Source organism: Oncorhynchus tshawytscha, linkage group LG12 (assembly GCF_018296145.1).
Source record: "Oncorhynchus tshawytscha isolate Ot180627B linkage group LG12, Otsh_v2.0, whole genome shotgun sequence".
In the NCBI taxonomy this organism is placed as follows: domain Eukaryota; kingdom Metazoa; phylum Chordata; class Actinopteri; order Salmoniformes; family Salmonidae; genus Oncorhynchus; species Oncorhynchus tshawytscha.
Window position 1 is genome coordinate 65,249,985 of NC_056440.1, and position 17,381 is coordinate 65,267,365.

The 17,381-nt window shown below is 41.0% G+C and overlaps 1 protein-coding gene and 1 pseudogene across 16 annotated transcripts in view; one reads left to right on the forward strand and one right to left on the reverse strand.

The window, feature by feature from the left end:
* mical2a (microtubule associated monooxygenase, calponin and LIM domain containing 2a) overlaps positions 1 to 10,856 on the reverse strand; it is a 47,474-nt gene extending 36,618 nt beyond the window's left edge. For 4 of the 16 annotated variants that reach the window (XM_024440183.2, XM_024440185.2, XM_024440190.2 and 1 more), the window contains exon 1: positions 10,664 to 10,852. The gene's annotated coding sequence lies outside the window, so the exon portion shown is untranslated. Of the gene's footprint in view, positions 1 to 10,663 lie in introns of all 16 variants that reach the window. The other 12 variants (XM_024440196.2, XM_024440195.2, XM_024440193.2 and 9 more) reach the window with 6 other exon arrangements.
* A 993-nt stretch (positions 10,857 to 11,849) lies between these two features.
* LOC112263685 lies at positions 11,850 to 17,338 on the forward strand (annotated as a pseudogene).
* Positions 17,339 to 17,381: the final 43 nt, after the last annotated feature.

The following is a 17,381-nucleotide window of genomic DNA, read 5'->3' on the forward strand; positions in this document are numbered from 1 at the left end:
ATCCTGTTCGCTGTTGTTGTTTCTTTGCCTTACAGTCATTCATCCTGGATAATGGGATGCCAGCTCGTATTGAGGACAATGTGGGAGGGGTGTCAACTTCTGTCCCTAGGCTGATACACACACACCATAGTGACCCCCGGCTCCTGTCCTAGTGTCAGACACAAAACCCTACAGGCCTTGCTCTGGAGACAGCCAAGCCCCAGACTGCATTCCAACGCTGCATGCCTCACATAGCACTGAACTGCTCTATCAACAAGGAAGGCAACGCCTACAGACCTCTGTCAATGGTTCAACCACAGATATCCAATGGCGTGCTCATGACTCTGGGCCCATTCTGTAGGCTGTTATCAGTGTGTTTTGGTGATGTAATGTTCACGAGTGCTGAGAGAGGGCTGTGAGGGGCTCAGCATAGCATACAGGTGCTTTAATTAGCTTGGGGCAGGGTCATTTGTTTATGCAAAGGATGTATTATTATGCTGCTGTGGGGTAAGGGTGTTCCCCTTACCATGCAAGTTGTGGTACAACACAACATCTCCATTCACACCATTGTTGAAATAACAGCAAATGGTGAGAAAATCCTGAAAGGACTTCTATTGAACTACAGTAAAAACCCGCTTTGTCTACCACTAACAAGTAGTTATATATCAGTAACTACTTGTATCAATATCAGACCATTTCCACCAAAGACATACAGTAACTACAACTCGTGCTTGGAAAGTTTAAATACAACCAGGGTTTTGTGCTCCAAGCTTCACAAATTGTTTTTAAAAAGCTACAGTACGAAGACCTGCTGGAGAGGTCTTTCTGTGTTGGTTAATGAAAGCTAGCACACACTGCCCTCACGGCGCCTTTGGAAAGGTTTCAGACCCCTTGACTTTTTCCACATTTTGTTACGTTACAGCCTTATTCTGAAATTGACTAAATTAATGCTTTTCCCTCATCAATCTACACACAATACCGCATAATGACAAAGCGAAAACAGTTTTTTTGAAATGTTTGCAAATTTATAAAAAATAGATAACAGAAATATATTTATACTATTTATACTTACTTATTTACATAAGTATTCAGACCCTTTGCTCTGAGACTCTAAATTGAGCTTAGGTGCATTCTGTTTCCATTGATCATTCTTGGATGTTTCTATAACTTGATTGGAGTCCACCTGTGGTAAATTCAATTGATTGGACATGATTTGGAAAGCCACACACCTGTCTATATAAGGTCCCACAGTTGACAGTGCATGTCAGAGCAAAAACCAAGCCATGAGGTCAAAGGAATTGTCCGTATAGCTCCGAGGCAGGATTGTGTCCGGGCACAGATCTGGGGAAGAGTACCAAATAATGTATGCAGCATTGAAGGTCCCCAAGAACACAGTGTCCTCCATCCTTCTTAAATGGAAATTGTTTGGAACTACCAAGACTCTTCCTAGAGCTGGCCACCTGGCCAAACTGAGTAATCAATCGGGGGAGAAGGGCCTTGGTCAGGTGAGGTGATCAAGAACCTGATGGTCAATGACACAGCTCTAGAGTTCCTCTGTGGAGATGGGAGAACCTTCCAGCAGGACAACCATCTCAGCATCACTCCACCAATCAGGCCTGTATGGTAGAGTGGCCAGGTGGAAGTCGCTTCTTAGTAAAAGGCACATGACAGCCCGCTTGGAGTTTGCCAAAAGGCACCTAAACACTCTCAGACCATGAGAAACAAGATTCTCTGGTCTGATGTAACCAAGATTGAACTCTTTGGCCTGAATGCCAAGCATCACATCTGGAGGAAACCTAGCACCATCCCTACAGTGAAGCATGGTGGTGGCAGAATCATGCTGTGGGGATGTTTTTCAGTGGCAGTGACTGGTAGACTAGTCAGGATCGAGGCAAAGATGAACAATCCAAAGTACAGAGAGATCCTTGATGAAAACCTGCTCCAAAGCGCTCAGGACCTCAGACTGGGGTGAAGGTTCACCTTCCAACAGGACAACGACCCTAAGCACACAGCCAAGACAACACAGGAGTGGCTTCAGGACCAGTCAAGTCTCTGAAAGTCCTTGAGTGGCCCAGCCAGAGCCCGGACTTGAACCCGATCGAACATCTCTGGAGAGACCTGAAAATAGCTGTACAGCAACATTCCCCATCCAACCTGACAGAGTTTGAGAGGATCTGCAGAGATGAATGGGAGAAACTCCCCAAATAAAGGTGTGCCAAGCTTGTAGCGTCATACCCAAGAAGACTCGATGCTGTAATCACTGCCAAAGGTGCTTCAACAAAGTACTGAGTAAAGTGTCTGAATACTTAAGTAAACGTGATATTTAAGTTTTTTATTTGCAATAAATTAGCAAACCTTTCAACCTGTTTCTGCTTTGTCATTATGGGGTATTGTGTGTAGATCGATGAGGGAAATCAATAATTTAATACATTTTAGAATAAGGCTGTAACGTAACAAAATGTGGAAAAAGTCAAATGGTCTGAATACTTTTCCAAAGGCACTGTATGGTCAGCTAGAAAAGCTGATGCTACATTGTCCCAGATGGAATCCCATGACCTCACCCATGATCTCCATCTGACAGCATGGAAAGGCAATCAGCAGGCAGACAGCACCAACCCACAGAGCACCCGTAAAAAACACACATTTAAAAAAGAGAGCGAGAGAGAGAGAGAGAGAGAGAGAGAGAGACAGAGACAGAGACAGAGACAGAGACAAAGAGCAGACCGCGGCTGGGATCAATGGCCATTCCAAGCTGTTTTTATGAGAGCCTGCATGTTCAATTTCACCATACTGTACAATCATACCTGTTTTTTAAATCATATCTGCCCATCTATGACTTGGCTAATGACAAATCCATTTGCAAACACTGGCTATTCATTTTATGCCTGTTATATCAAACAAACCATCCCATCACTGGTGCTTTCACAGTACACCACAGGCGTCTCAGTTACCTGTTATTGTATTAGATAATAGTTCTCATAACTTTGTTATTTAAAGACACTTGACTCATGACTCTGACAGAGTATACTCTACAGAGAAACTGAGGCAGAGCTATAGTATATAGTATATCTCCTGAAGGTTATTCTGAGCTCAGGTAATCCAGTGCATTTTTCAGAGGGATGAGTGTACATGCTATCAGTTTCCAGAGGAGGAATTCCCGAGATGTGAAGTATGTACCTGTTACAGCTGGCCTGCCAAGGCAGAACAGCTAAAGGGAGCTAGCCAGAGACACACACTCCCTCAAACACACACATACCTGTACACGCATTATACTGTAAATAATCGGCACAATTTCTTTGAGAACAAAACAATTATTTAACCACTAGCTGTTTAACCAATGTTCTGTAATGTTTCATTTATTCAATTTGAGTTTATAACCGACACTCTCATTAGCATGGTTGCTCATGCGCTTACATTCTTGGTAAGAATCCAAATAGGTTTCATTTCCATACCACATGAGCCATCAGCTGTAACTTAAATTCCCCCTCAGTTACACATGCAGCTCCATGCAATGAGACTGGTAGTGGAGCACATTTAATGAGAAGGAACCCGCCACCTTAACACCTCACATACCTTTATAACAACACCAGTGTCAGGTTGTATTAAGACTTGGTCTAATAACAACCAACCAGGCAATACACAGTCTAAGGCAGGAAATACTGGCCAATAACTTAATAAGTGTGCCCATTACTACATCAGCCAAGGTCATAGAAACTGAGCAATATAGTACATACTGCTAGACCAGTAAAACACAAAACAATGACGTGATGTCCATCGTTATTGCTCCACACAGCCTCTAGCTATCAAAAAACAATGGGAAGCTGACGACTCAAAGGAAAACAATGGGAGGGCTAGGAATGACACGTAATGCAGTTAATTACCGAGAGAACTGAAGGAAACCAGGAAGTAAGCCCTCAACCCCTGATAAGCAGACATTACGCCTCAGAGCTGGACAACAATCTAAGAAAACCATATGTTCCAGCATCCCGCCAACAACTTTGCCCCTCTCCAGCCCTCATAACTCGCTTGTACTATCTCAACTCTGAGAAATCTGGCTGCTTCTTCAGGCAGCGGTGCCAAAACAAAGGAGAGCGTCTTGGACACGGTTAAAAACACTGCGTTATCTGTCCGGTCCCAGTGAATGTCATTCATCTAGAGAGGAGAATATAATGAATATACACAGAAGCAGGCGCTGGAGAGGTGAAGCAGCTGTCTGCCGTCTGGAGGCTTGTCTGACCCACGCAGTGTGTGTTAACCACATGTCCTCTTGGACTTGGAGAAAGATTTATCTGGACAAACTTCAGACACACCAAGCACACAAATAATGTCTGTCCAGCTATTTGAAGTTTGACATACAGTATGTAATCCACTTGGCACACAATAGTTTGACCTTATCCAGTGCCACATTCCTTTCTTCATTTCACACAAATAAATGAGCAAATAGCTGACAAATGCAGTGAACTCTCGCCATGTAAAAAGATTGCTCTGATGTTCTTAAATCAACATTGGAAAATCTTGGAAACACTGATGACATATTCAATGCAATTATTACACCAATATACCATACAGTAACATGAGATCCTCACAATGTGATTGAGATCAAGATTCTTACGGTGAGAAGTGACTGCACACTGAAGGCAGATTTTTTGGTAACTGACATTCCCCCAGACAGTCAGTCAGCAGAGGCAATTGGATCCAGAGATCCTATTCCATGTCTCAGAATGGCACCGAGGGGTTTATAGGACAGTGTATGACCACAGGGAAGGAATAGAGGAGCCGCTAAGGCAGCTTTCAGGGAAGTCATGCTCAGAATAGACAGGTGTCATGTTCCAGAGGAAAACAGCACATGTCCTGGAGGATAGCCTGACATCTGTATAAGGCCACTCTACAAACATAAATACACTGTGTTGCTGACCACAAAGAGAACAGCTCCATCGGACCTGAAGGATCTGTGCCACTCTTCAGAAAAAAGGACTGCTGGACTCTGTCCATGACATTTGGTGACCATTTATTGTGATCATAGACACAATGATGGCGTGCTTAGGGGTTGTTGCGCTGTAAACACAATTCTACTTTAATCCTTACAGTAATTTCAGGGTAAAGAAAGTCATGACATGCCTCCAGCCAGTGGTGTAAACTACTTCAGTAGTTTTTAGGGGTATCTGTACTTTACTTTACTATTTATATTGACAACTTTGACTTTTACTTCTCTACATTCCTAAAGAAAATAATGTAATTTTCACTCCATACATTTTATCTGACACCCAAAGGTACTCATTGCATTTTCAATGCTAAGCAAGACAGGAAATTGGTCCAATTCATGCATTTATCAAGAGAACATCCCTGGTCATGTCTACTGCCTCTGATCTGGCAGACTCACTAAACACACGTGCTTTCTTTGTAAATTGTGTCTGAGTGTTGGAGTATGCCCCTGTCTAAAAAACAAGACAATAGTGCAGTCTGGTTTGCTTTATGTAAGGAATTTTAAATGATTTATGCTTTTACTTTAGCTACTTAAGTATATTTGAGCAATTACATTTACTTTTGATACTTAAGTATATTTAAAACCAAATACTTGTAGACTTTTACTCAAGTACTATTTTACTGGGTGACTTTCACTTTAACTTGAGTCATTTTTTATTAAGGTATGTTTACTTTTGTGACAAAGCTCTGATGTGTTATTGGGCCATCGGATATTTGTCAGTGTGTCTGTTTTCCTGTCCAGATCAAAGGGATGGAGCGCTGCCACTGTGACACTGCCTTTGCTGGAGGTGAAAGCACAAGGCCTGACTCAATCTGTCACACCCTGATCTGTTTCACCTGTTCCTGTTATTGTCTCCACCCCCTCCAGGTGTCGCTTATTTTCCCCATGTATGTATCCCTGTATTTCCTGTCTCTCTGTGCCAGTTTGTCTTGTATGTTTCCAAGCCATCCAGCGGTTTTCCTGTTCTCCTGCTTTTTTTGCATTCTGCCTTCTCCAGTTTTGACTTTGTACCTGCCTGCCACTTTGTACCTCCTGGTTTTGACGTTTTTTCCTGTCCATGACCATTCTCTTGCCTCCCCTTTTTGGATTAATAAACATTGTAAGATTCCAACCATCTGCCTCCTGTGTCTGCATTTGGGTCTCGCCTTGTGCCTTTCACACAAACTCCTTTTAAGTTCCCTTAATGACCGATGTCTGAGCTTGTACAAGCCAGGGGGAACTTGTTAATGTAGTCTAGGTGGAGATTTATATCCTGCTGGTTTAAGCTGGCAGAGTGGGATCCTACTGAAAGAATCAACCAATTTAAACCATGCATAAATCCTGCAAGTGATTTGGTTTCTGAGCCTCAACCTCCCAAGTCCTTTTTCTGTGCTGGAGCTGTTGCCTGGAATCATGTGCTCACTTCCACAGTGTGGCTCTAGGAAGGAAGTAATGCAAAGAGGAAGAAGAAAGTTCACACAGTTCTGCTCTGGGATATTGTGAATAAGCCTACAGACAGACCAGTCAGGCTGGAATACGCTGCTCATTTGGAATGCTGTCTGCTGACTGACAGAGACAAAAGTATTGTTGACTTCAGCTTATTTGTCTTCTTTACTGTAGTGTGCCCTGAGAGAGTGACATAGCTCTGAATCCAAAGGCTTGGTTCATTTAAAACGAGTCGTACTAGTTAAACCAGTTATACAATTACATTCACTTATTGTTTTCAATCTAATACATGTGTTTATTCATTCACAACTAGGATGTTGCTGGGCTCAGAGCAGGCAGTGGGGTCCCCTGGTCTTCTGGTGCCAGTGATGTGGGAAAGGAGGCTTAGCAGAGACAGCTCAGAAGTGAGTACAGTGGAGGTAGGAAGAAAACAGAATCACACAGTTGTACGATCTTAATTTGAGCCAGTTTGTTACAGCAGGGAAAGTAGCCTGTAGCAACAGGAAATGTGAATTATTATGTGGATGGGGGCTGGTGTGGCTAATGGTGTGGCTAAAATGCCAGGGCCGAATTTTTGTCCCAGTCCGCCCCTGAAGCCTCGATACAACCACTAATTACAAACTTAGAAGATGAAACTGGCTGCTGGCAGCATTTGCATCCAAGTCAATTTTGACTAAATTACAAGAACAACAGGTTCATGCTGAGTTTGGGAAACTCCCTTAAGGGGGCAAATTCAGATATTTTGGCAACACACTAACTCTTGAGTTTTAACAAAATGTGGGTCTTTTCATGCAGACACATTAAAACGTATTAAATCAGCGTGGATTTGATCTTTACCCACCCACCCCCTCCATTAGACTAACTGTAACGTCTAGAGAGAGACCATCAACATTCAGCATCTTTACATCTCTACATTCACTCCTGATATACAGTGGGGCAAAAAAGTATTTAGTCAGCCACCAATTGTGCAAGTTCTCCCACTTAAAAAGATGAGAGAGGCCTGTAATTTTCATCATAGGTACACTTCAACTATGACAGACAAAATGAGAGAAAGAAAATCCAGAAAATTACATTGTAGGATTTTTAATGAAAACCTCCTTCCATCAGCAAGGGCATTGAAGATGAAACGTGGCTGGGTCTTTCAGCATGACAATGATCCCAAACACACCGCCCGGGCAACGAAGGAGTGGCTTCGTAAGAAGCATTTCAAGGTCCTGGAGTGGCCTAGCCAGACACCAGATCTCAACCCCATAGAAAATCTTTGGAGGGAGTTGAAAGTCCGTGTTGCCCAGCAACAGCCCCAAAACATCACTGCTCTAGAGGAGATCTGCATGGAGGAATGGGCCAAAATACCAGCAACAGTGTGTGAAAACCTTGTGAAGACTTACAGAAAACGTTTGACCTCTGTCATTGCCAACAAAGGGTATATAACAAAGTATTGAGATAAACTTTTGTTATTGACCAAATACTTATTTTCCACCATAATTTGCAAATAAATTCATTAAAAATCCTACAATGTGATTTTCTGGATTTTCTTTTCTCATTTTGTCTGTCATAGTTGAAGTGTACCTATGATGAAAATTACAGGACTCTCTCATCTTTTTAAGTGGGAGAACTTGCACAATTGGTGGCTGACTAAATACTTTTTTGCCCCACTGTAAAACCTTATGATCTTTCTAGAAATCTGCTTTTGGGGAGAGCAAGTCAAACCTGCTGATGTATTGTTATTCCAGATAGCATAGGTATGGTGATGAAACAGGAGAAGAAAAATGAAGGAAGTGCACCGCTACAGATAAACTTTTGATTGGTTAATGTCTGTTGTATACACTGCGCAAAAACATTGGCACTGAAGTAATCACATTTGTTTATGTTGTATAGTCTTGGGAAAAGGTTCCATATCGAACCAAAAAGGGTTCTATCGCTTGCTTCATACATGGAACACCTAAAACATATGTACAGTAGACCAAATAACTTTTTTTTTCTAAGAGTATACTCCCATGGATAACAGCAAGTGTATAAATCTTACTGAACAATATTATTTGTACTGTTCCTTAACTTCAGTTGCTTTATAGCACAAGAAATACTAACAAGGTTGAACATTCCTGAGGAAATTCCAGCAAGAAAGGAATAAAATATTGTCTTTTTTGTTTGAGCGTGCAAAATGTATCGAATCCAGGGAGAACAGACTACTTAAATCACACATGGACAACCAATACCTGAGACAGATTCAGAGACAGACATGTAGTGTATTGAGATGTTGACACATACTCTATCAGTAAGGTAGTGAATCACAGAGTAATAAAGCAGGACTTTAAGTCTTACAGCACTGTGAGGAAGAGCGTGCCATGTTTTCAACCGGCACAGGATGCACAGGAAATTATTGCTCATTCAAGAGGGGGTGGAAAATTACATGACTGTGTGATTGCTGCTGCCTTCTCAAAATGTCCTTACAGAATCCCAGCTGCTCTCTCATGGCCAGATACTCACAGTGGCCTGTTTTCTAGAGTGACTTTGAGATAAACGTGTCAGACAGATACCCCCACATACTGTAGGTACACTTTCAAGAGTACCAAAATGAAAATTGACAATTCAATTCAGATTTCAGTCATCCAAAAATGTGTGCTTATTACAGATTATATACTGTATCTAAATATACCTTACAGATGTCTCCATACCTTACAGATGTCTCTGAAACGGATGTGTGATCATCTGACTGTGTGCTGTAACTAACGTGTCTCACCTGGGACAAAGAAAAATATAGCCTACTGTACAGTATTATTTAAAGCCAGAAGTTCAAACTCAAAATCAAACACGTTAGTGAGTAAGCTTAGAACTTCCCATAATTCTTATGAAAGGGGAACATTAATTCATCTGACAGAAACAGCAGCGCTAAAGCAGACAGTGTCACAATACCTCTCCCAGTGTCACAATACCTCTCCCAGTGTCACAATACCTCTCCCACTCCCCAATGACACGCAAAGGGCCGTAAAGTTGTGTAACTCTGTATTTCACTACTAACAGCTGCAGGAGGAGAAAATTCATACTGGCTTGTGCAGACAGTAATATCTGTTGATATAAATACAACATAATTGCACCTTTACAATATACTATGATTAAGAAAACAATCAAATAATAATATAGATTTCCTGAGGTAAAAAGGTGATGAACCCTCAAAGAATGACTGTTTAATCATTGTCTTTCTCTTAATGTAACTGAATGTAAAGAAAACACCATGCCATGGTGGAAGCCTATACCATTGTAAAACTCAGCCAGATACATCAAGAATTAAAGCATAGCCTGCCAGAGAACCTGAGGGGGGTCGAAACTGAACGTATTTAAAAGAGATGTTTATACACACCTTTAGCTTTGCTTTTCCTTAGGGTGCTTTTTTAGTCGTTCAGTTTGTATTGTTATTCTTCTGTTTTTTATGTTTGTTGTGTAGTGAATATTTCTGTATTTATTTTCATTGTTTTTTATTTATGTTTTTTCCTGTGAAGCTTATTGTATGGCATTCATGTCTGAAATGTGTCACATAAATACATCTTCATTTCAATTCATAAATGAATCCAAAATTGTGACCATTTCTAATTTGGCGTAAACATACAGTAGTCTCACCTGAGTCAAGTGATGATTGAAGACTAAACGATTATCTCTGAGTATTCAGGCTGGAACATTTCTCACAACCTCTCTCATATATGGGAGAAGTTGTGACAAAAGTTCCAGCCTGGATACTCAGAGATAATCGTTTAGTCTTCAATCATCACTTGTCTCAGGTGACAAATCACGCTACTCAAACTAGTAGTACAGTGTTAGTAATTTACTGTTTCTCTCTTAATGTAATACAATGTAACTTTAAAGAAAATACCATGCCATGGTAGTAGCCTATACCATTGTAAAACTCAGCCAGAAACATAAAGTATAAAGGCTTTTAAACCTGGATTATGGTGGAGACACATACATCATTATTATAATGGTTGAACACACAGAGCCATTTTATCAGAGTATGGAGACAAATCAGATGTTTTATTATCCAGTTCAGACACACAGGCTCATACTGTATGTACAGAATGTATTTATTTGAATACTAAAGCAAAGAACATGTACAAATCCCACAGTAGAGAAACTAAATTAATTCCTAAAATAAGATTCGATTTTACAACCTTGAATGAACTATGTCACAGTGTTCAGACTCAGCTGTCATGTTGCTCAATTGCCTAGACATCTGCCCAGTGGTCACTGATTTGTGAAACATGCGTAATTGGAAGTGTGACTTACCTTAGTTTACAGAGGAGAAAAAATAAGTCAACTGGTCCAGTCTTCGCAGTTGATTGAAGAGGGATATTCAAAACCGCAATGACCGGTCAGAGAAAATGTATCTAATCGAATTTGCGCTGGCTATATGTGTCGGTACGTCTCTTCCAGTCACTCATTCTGAACTACTACTGGGCTAAATTATTGTCTCACTCGGTCTCACCACCACTGTACCTCCCGTCTATTGCACGAGGGCGGTGCAGGAGATTACAAGACCCAATGGTAACTGCTGATACACTGTGCTCGAAATTTAAATGAGAAAGGCTTCATTACAACTGTAGACACAAATACTTTTCATGTAGCCACAGTGCAAAAAATTACAGCATAGATTGTAGTATACTCTGATTATTTTATGGAGAATAAAGCTGGATTTAAGTTTAATGGGTATTTAGCTAATTAAGCAACAAATACATTAACCAAATGGAATATCGGCATATAGCCTAAATCATTATGTATATCATTGTAATAATTCAAATACATTTTGAGGCACAAGTTGGACTCAGCAAGTGATTGAGGCACGTGCACAGGCTCTAGCACAAACATATCTTCAGCTGTTCAGTGTCCAGTATAATGTTTCAAGAACAAACAAACAACACAATGAACTTGCGTCAAATTACGCTAAATTAATTGATCCATAATAGGCTACATTTGGCATTTACGCAGTGAGTAAACATGGACTTTAAAGTATTGACTGTTTTTTCCATTACATAAAACGACACGTTCGGATGATGGCGATGACATGGTCAGTTAATCACCGTGACACCTCTCTGCTCCAATGTCTTCACAAGGCTCTCCATACCAAGGAGTGAACTCTCTAAAAAACCTGGTCTCAGACTAGACGTAACACAGTAAAAGATAAATCCGGGACACTCACATTAGTATAATATGTTATGTTTGGTATGGTTACATAAGATGGTTACTTAGTCGAGTGGTTTCTCGGGGTGGTGGGTAGGTGTTTACCCATACGTCTAGCAATTATAGTTTCATAGCCATAAACCTATAAACTAGGCTATTCCACAGTGGTTTAGACTAGGCTACTGAAAATATATTCCATGCAAATGAGGCCATCTAGTGGTAAATGGGCGAAAACATGCGCCAGAGCCACATCCACGTTTACGCACAGTCACAGCAGACTATATTACTGTGTAGCCTAACTATCACAACTTTAATACATTGTAACTAGGTCTACTAATTGTGAAATATAATAACAAGTGAATTATAGACGTCTAATTGAAGAGTAACAATAAAGCGTCGTCGCCAACAGTACACAGATCTCATTACACAGATGTCCCAACGTTAACCCGGGCTCTAGGCAAGTCTGATCATTGCTCAAAGACGAGCAGTCAGCCCATTGCTGTGTGCCACCATCCCTCCTTCATTGGCGGCATCCTCCCCCAGCCTGCTGCGGTTGGCCCAGAATAGGCTCGTCACTGGCGTTACTATGAAAGGTAAGAGCATCGAAAACGTATCACCATGGCTTGCACCTGTCAATTAGGCTATAGCCTACAGTGGTCGCATAACTTGGGACAAAATAAACTACAACTTTCTCAAAATATAAATACATGCATAAGGCAATATTATAGTCTATCCGCCCCCTTCTCTTCGGACAGAGTGACCCAGCAGCAGCATCACCGCACACACCCAGTGCGCAGATGGGACGTCCAAAGAACCTAATTCATTCGATGTCTTTTTATCGCAGCAGCAAAGATGTTGTATTTCTCTCTTCTAACTTTGAGCCTAACGTTTATCCATGGCATCCTCCTTCCTGGTTCTGCCAGGCCCGTGGATTTGGACATCAACCAGATCCTTGAGGATAATTTGGCACAAGGACACACGACATTAAACGACATGTTTGAGGAGGTAGAGCAACTGATGGAGGACACGCATAATAAACTGGAGGATGCGGTGCACCAGGTCGGTTAATGGTTAGGTCTACTCAGATGTATATTTGCAGAGCGTTGATTAAAAAAATAAAGGAGACTATTATTTCCCATAGCACACGTTTCTCATTTGTATGATTTTTAATGTTATGTAAAATGCAACAGATAATAGCGCAGTACACTCTTATTATATCATGTTAGTTGATCTGAAACTTTTCTGCTAAATTAAAGTAACCACAAGTTTAACTTGAGTCTTAAACATTTATCAGACTAATAAAACAGTTGCCAATGTGGGTTGAGATAAGTCTAAGTCAATCTTAATATGCACATTGTGTAAAAAAAAACAGTGGTGACCCCAATGCAGTATTGATCTTTTGCATCAAACCTCTTTAGATGGACAATGAGAGTGCAAAGTCCAGCTTGCATCCCAATAACCTTCCCTCAAATTACCACACGAAAGCACTTCTGAGAGTGTGGTTGAAACTCAATCCATAGAGACATTACATAAGGTACAGTAGTAGTCACACGCAAATGTATTTTTGTACTGTATTTCATTCAAAACTACAATGCTGAAATGCTATTGTGAATTGTAATACTGTATGGTAGTAGTATTCTGGCATCCCACATTTGTTATGAAGACTGAAAGCAAAATTGCAGAAATCCTACAGCAGTGATCCTAACTGGAAATGTGTCTCTCTTTCTTTAGGAGACAGACAACAGAACTGAAGAGACCCACATCACCAGAACGGTTATCCAGTCCAGTGGCAAGGAAAATAATATTAATCATGTGAGTCAACAACAATCTTTGGAATTTCCCTTCATCATGATTTACAACAGATTTTATTTTTAAACACAAAAAAAAACATGTATTATCCACAATAACTTGAACACTATAACTCTAACTGGTGTTTTGTGTTTAATAAAGACAGTGGGCATAAGATGAATACCATTCCATCCTTACTGCAAGTCACAATTCATGAAAGATTCAACAAGTAATGGGTTGTGTTTCCTCTTTCTGTGCTGTTCTGCATGCGGCCACAGCTGCTGTCATGTTTGGGAATCTCATTTCTCTTTCCCCATGCCCTGTACGCCTCTCCAGTCTCAACTGTGCTGTCTCATTCTCTATAAGCCAGGTTAAAGCTGGTCTTATCCAGGCAGCGTGACATGCAGGATGGTGGCTGGTTGATGAGCTCTCTTCAGAGCTGCATCTGTCTGTACATTCATTATATATGGCTGCCACGTCTCAGCCCTGATGGGGCTGCTGATCAGGCAAGATAATAGCAAAATAAGATCAATCAAGCCAGATGTGTGCGTGAGTGCCTGTCTTTGACCAGTATACAGTAGGTCTTTGGAGACAGACACTAGATTACTGCTATAACCGGCCTCTGACCAGGACACAGTGCAAGAAGTGCTCAATCCATCTTATCAGCAAAAGTCTGAAGGGTTTTTAGTTATTTGTTTTGGGGGTTTTAGTCACAATATCTAGCTGCATAGTTTTGAACAATAACTGTGAATGTCTATCATTTGATTGGTGGCTTTTGGTAAACATTGTGTGTAGTCATTTTCATAACATCCTGCACATTTTCTTTATTGCAGTCACCCACAAATGCTTATGCTCCAGATACTCAACTATTCTAAAGAAGGACAGTGTTATTGCTTCTTTAAGCAGAACAACAGTTTTCAGCTGTGCTAACATAATTGCAAAATGGTTTTCTAATAATCAATTAGCCTTTTGAAATTATAAACTTCGATTAGCTAACACAACGTGCCATTGGAACACAGGAGTGATGGTTGTTTATAATGGGCCTCTGTAAGCCTATCTAATTATTCCATTAAGAATCAGCCATTTCCAGCTACAATAGTCATTTACAACATTAACAATGTCTATACTGTATTTCTGATCAATTTGATGTTATTTTATTGGACGAAAAATGAGCTTTTCTTTCAAAAACAAGTACATTTCTAAGTGAGCCCAATCTTTTGAAGGGTAGTGTAAATATTGGAAGAGACCGTGCAACAACGTATCACATCCTCAAAAATGTACTTTGAAGTTATTTTAAAGAACAATTTGTAAATAAGTTTGCAATAGTACATGGCTATAACCCCTGAATTTCTCTTCAAGACCATGTTTGATTTAGCCAATTTTTCCAGAACAATCTGTTTTCTAGTGCAAAACTCTGGATTGTGGGCAGCTTTGGTACCATATAGAGACCATCTGCATGTTTATCTGTGAAGGAGGGTGTGTCTTGAGTGTCCCCTCTTCACAGTAGTGTATCATTGATGAGGACTGTGAAAAGGGGAAATATTGCCGGTATGAGACGCACCGATCCAACTGTCTAACCTGCAAAGCCCTCGACGTGGTAGGTCCATTTCATGGTTATTAACAGTGTCACACACATTTTACACACCCTGACACTGAACCCATCTAGAATGTATTCGTGCAGACCTATGTTTCCCAGGGGACTTTTGACTCCTTCCTAGTTCCTATTACGTACAACTTCAGACCATCTCCAGGTTTTGTAACAGTGCTTTAGTGCGCACGTGCACACACACAGCAATCACAGAGCAGCAGATTGCTTAAACAATATGATGCAGCTGCTTCTGCATTGTTACTGCATTGCAGTGTTGCCACAAGTGTAACTGGAGTGTTTCATGATGGAGAGCTTCTCTCCTCTTGGCTGTGCATCAAAGCATGTGTCTGATTGAATAAGAGCTCCACCGCTCTCCCCTCTCTCAGAAGACAAAGAGAAGAGCAGGATGAGAGGTAATGAGAGCCTACTCTACAGACACAAACAATGTAATTGAATTTAAGACCAATGTTTTTGGCAGGGCAGAGTAGAAAACAACCCACATAATACTGTAGATACTGGCTTGCATTCAAAGTCAAAGGTACGCTGAGAATAGTTAAGGGTCTTCCAAGTTGATAATGCCTGTGTTAATGTCTTGCACAGAAAAACAGTCATATGCCAAGCAGCACACTATTAACTATTAATTAGATACCACTATTGGTTCAGCTTGCACAAGTAGCAGGAATTTGCTGCACCTAGAGAGCTTAGGAGAGTTACAAGAGACTGGTCATGCCATTCCATGACCATGGGCCTGATATTATGCCATGCATGTCATCTGACAGTTTGTCACTGTGTGTGTGTGTGTTCCAGCCCTGCAAAAAGGATGAGGAGTGCTGTACAGGACAGCTGTGTGTGTGGGGCCAGTGCAGCCAGAACACCACTAAGGGGGAAGCTGGCAGCATCTGCCAATACCAGAGCAACTGCAGCCCAGACCTCTTGATGTGCTTTCCATAAAGGTGCAGGCCACAAGGTCACACACGGAACATAATTCCTCTGCTAAATTATACACCATGAGTCATTCTACATGAAATTAACATCATCTGTAGGGAGCGAAATGGGCTCCTTTCATGTGGCTATGACTCAGCCAGATAAAAACCTACAGGGATTGCTTTGACATCCAAAAAAGGGAGGCTTCAAATTGCGATACCACAAAGCCTCTGTTCTCAATGTAATTGTCCCTAGCCAATTATGATAGTCATGAAGTCACGTGAAGCAAGGCGCATTGAAGTTTCAGATAGTTAAGTGATCATGTGAAGACCCATAACCTGCTTTCCCTTCCAAGCACTGTCCATATACTGTAGTCCTATATTAAAGTTTCTGTAGTAATGTCACTTACCTTTGTCACTACCCATCTCTCTCCCCTTACCTTGTGGTCAGCTCTGCTGTTCCGTGTGTGCACGGCCAAGCCAATAGAGCGTGAGCGCTGTCATGGCTCCTCCAATCACCTTATGGAGCTGCTGTCCTGGGACATAGAGGGCCAGGGACCAAGGGAACATTGCCCCTGTGCTGGGGACCTCCAGTGCGAACATCTCGGGTAAGAATTTATATGCTGCAAACCTGCAACATTTACATTAAATTGAAATGAAGGCATAAGTCATTACATTTAAAAAATATATTTAAAAAGCCATAGCGATCACTCAAAATGCTGTAGACCCAGTATGATGCTACAAATGGATTAATTACAAATGTCCTAATCTCTTTGACAGCCGAGGCTCCCTGTGTCTGAAAAGACAGAACTCGAGTGAAGAGGACCTGACAGACGCACTTTATTCAGAAATTGACTATATTGTCTAGGAGTAACCATGCAGCTCAACCTTTTCAGGCCTGTAGACAATCAGAAGGGTATCCAGTGATTTCAGCCTAGAAAATGAAGTTGCTCACCCTCACAAGGCTTACATGTAAGAGTCTTCCATCTATAAGCTTGTCATTGTTTATTCAAGCCATTGCAGTTCTCGATCTGCTCGAAGTTAACCTAAGCTCTAGATGTTGCGTAGTGCATAACACCATGTATGTATTAGATGGAATTTACATTGAGTATTTCCCCGATTCCTAGACGTTCATGCTGTTCAAAGGTACTGTGTATGATGACTACACTCCAATTCTGCAATAAGAGTTGTGTTAACAAATATGTACTTAAAACATACCCCATCCTGCTCTCTCTGATGTCTCACTTATGTGCCTACCTTAAGGATGCACCATTGAGGCCCTTTGCTCAAACACAATGCACTGTAGCTTGCTTAGTCCTGGTTTTAAATAGTGGTTTAAACAAGGACAGATGACATTTCTGAATATATGGAGCACTTTGACCTTTCAGCTCATCATGCCCAGAACTTGGTAATGGAAACTATAACACAGACACATGCAGCTTGCACAACTTTTGCTCATAAGAAAATAAAAGGCTTTGAAAATGTCTATTCTTGAGATGTAAATATTCTTATATGTATACCATGTTAA